The sequence below is a fragment of the Podarcis gaigeae genome, assembly GCF_964106915.1.
Source record: "Podarcis gaigeae genome assembly, chromosome: 6".
Lineage (NCBI taxonomy): Eukaryota > Metazoa > Chordata > Lepidosauria > Squamata > Lacertidae > Podarcis > Podarcis gaigeae.
Window position 1 is genome coordinate 87,396,244 of NC_139682.1, and position 3,075 is coordinate 87,399,318.

Consider the following 3,075-nt stretch of genomic DNA (forward strand, 5'->3'; position numbering starts at 1 on the left):
TTTCCTTCAATACTCCAATTTGTACCATTTATTCATTTGCAACATCTCCTCATTCTAGCACAGGCTTCCTCAACCTCGGCCTTCCAGATGTATTTGGCCTACAACTCCCATGATCCCTAGCTAGCAGGACCAGTGGTCAGGGATGATGGGAACTGTAGTCTCAAAACATCTGGAGGGCTGAGGTTGAGGAAGCCTGCTCTAGCCGTTATGGGTGCGCCCTTGCAACCCCCCCCCCAAAAAAAAACACCTTACTGTAGATCTGTAACAATCTAAATAATTGTAATAAAAATATACATGGCCGTGGGGGCAGAGATGCCCTCTCTGAGAATTGCAGAACATTCAATGAGAGTCTTTTGTTTTTGTTTTTTTAAATATATTTTTATTAAGATTTTTAAACATAAATTCAAATATAATGAACAATGTAACATATATCATAACATAATTTCTTAACTTCTTTGGACTCCCTCACGTCTCCCGCTCCCACTTGCATCATTGTCAATTCTTGCCCGCAATTTATCATCTTGTTTACATTCTTATGTCCCATTCATTTAGAATATAATCTAATAATTCTCCCAAAGGTTTATGATTTTTCCTCAGTCTCACTTACCATCCTAATTGCATCTAATTTAGTGGTGGTCAATTATTTATGATCTAGCCTCCATCTTAACATTCAACCAAATTACAGTGCTTTTTAAAGTAAATCTTAAATTTCTTCCAATCTTCTTCAACCTTCTCTTCTCCCAGGTCTCGGATTCTGCCGGTCATCTCGGCTAGTTCCATATAGTCTATCAGTTGCATCTCATTCAATGAGAGTCTTTTGGGGGCTGTCTGTAGATTGAGGACAGGCTTCTTATGTATTCATTTGTAAGAATATTAATTCTTATATTCCCCCCCTCAACTGATGGGACATGCGCTCAGGGCAGGATTACAGATTGAAAACAAGAAGGTGTATGTTGGAAGTGTTATGAAATTGAGGGATTTTTGTTCACGTGGCAGTCCAGTAAAATAATTAAGGAATATTGGGAAACTATATATAATGAATTGAAAAAGATACTTTAAAAAATCTCCCCAAAACACATGAGATTTTCCTCTTGGGGGTGGTAACAACAGAGGTCCCCCCCCCAAAAAAACAAAAATGTTTACTACTATACACCACCGCTGAAGCTTAGAAGCTTATTGGCACAAAGGTGGAAAATAAGTATAGTACCCACTAAGGAAGAATGGCAGTGTAAAATGTTCGAATATGCTGAACTGGCTGGTCTGACGAACAGGATAAGAGAAAACAAAGATAAGGAATATAAGGAGGAATGGACAATGTTTATTGAATATTTCAAGAACCACAGGTCTCCTGTAAATCCAGCAGAGTTGAAATAGATTGAGTATTTAATAGATAATAAATTGGATGATTAAAAAGATGTGAATTACGCGGAGCGGAGAAAAGCAAAAGTAACCAAAAAAGGGTGGAAGGGGTTATATGATATTTGTATATATGCTGTTCAAGATGCTCTCTGTTCCTGCTTTTGAAAACACAAACAAAAATTAAAAGAAAACAAGAATCACGGAAAACACCTGTGAAAAATCAAACATGAGTAGAATCAAAACCATCCACATATTAAACCCGTTTGAAACGGGGGATGTTATTTTTATACATATACATACATACATATATATGTGTATGTGTGTGTGTGTATGTATAATATATATATATGCAGGTTTTGGTGTCCTCGGGTGTCTTCCCGTGTAAAAGTTGGGGTGTCTAGGCGACGTTTCGACGAGGTCTCACTCGTCATCTTCAGGCTGGTGCTTTCGGCTTCTTGTTACTGGAACAGAGCGGGATCTCAATGTTTGAGTTCCTATAGATACTGTAGAGGGGGTGTGGTGTCTAGCCTCCAATGTTCTGGGCAGAGAGGAAGTTCCCAGGCTAGTGTGCCTTTTCTTCTTTTGTTCCTTAATTACTTGAGAGATACCTTGAGTGATTTCTTGAGTGATATCCTGAGTACCACTTAGGTGGGTCATTAGGTGTGGATTAGTTGCTAAAGTCTTTGTGTCTTGACCTCTTGAACTTTGTGAAGAGTTTTCCTGAGAAGATGGCTGTATTGCACTTAGTTGTGCTTTGGCTTGGCTTCGTGTATAGGGGCGAGCACCAGCCTGAAGATGACGAGTGAGACCTCGTCGAAACGTCGCCTAGACACCCCAACTTTTACACGGGAAGACACCCGAGGACACCAAAACCTGCATTCCTGTACCCGTGAAAATCTACGAAAACATATATATATATATATATATATATATATATATATATATATATAGTGGTTTTATGTTGATCTTGTTCTGCAAACCGTCCTGAGACCTCTGGGTATAGGGCAGTATAGAAACCCAATAGTGTAAATAAATAAAAAACCAATAATAATAAAATAAAATAAAAAATAAAATAATAATAAAATAAGATAAAAAATATAACAACATGCAGATTACTGCAATGAAAAGAGCACGGCACCAGTACTTTCATTTAAAGCCACCCCAGTTCCTAAAAGCCCGCTCTCCTTTTTCTTTTAGGATAACGGACAGACGGATGAGAAGGGCGGGAGGGGAGTAATAATAAATAAATTTAAAAACCCGAAACTGTCCCCGGGAAAGGGGTTGACCGGAACCATTCAGCCCAGGTTATGTGTTGCTACCGGACGCAATCAGCCCGTGCTACATGTCGCCGTGCCCTCTTGCTACCGGACAGGAAGTACGTCACCTCCGCAACATGGCGGCCCCCTTGGCGGTCGCTTTCCGCGGAAGCGCTTCTGCTGCTGTGGTGTAGACTCTATGGTGCTCCTCGGGCCGGAAGTCCGCCTCCTGGCCTCGAAGTGGGAAGCGCCTCTGCGCGGCTGCTGCTGTGGTGTAGACTCTATGGTGCTCCTCGGAACCGGAAGTCCGCCTCCTGGCCTCGAAGTGGGAAGCGCCTCTGCTGTGGTGTAGACTCTATGGTGCTCCTCGGGCCGGAAGTCCGCCTCCTGGCCTCCAAGTAGGAAGCGCCTCTGTGCGGTGGCTGTGGTGTAGACTCTATGGTGCTACTCGGGCCAGAAG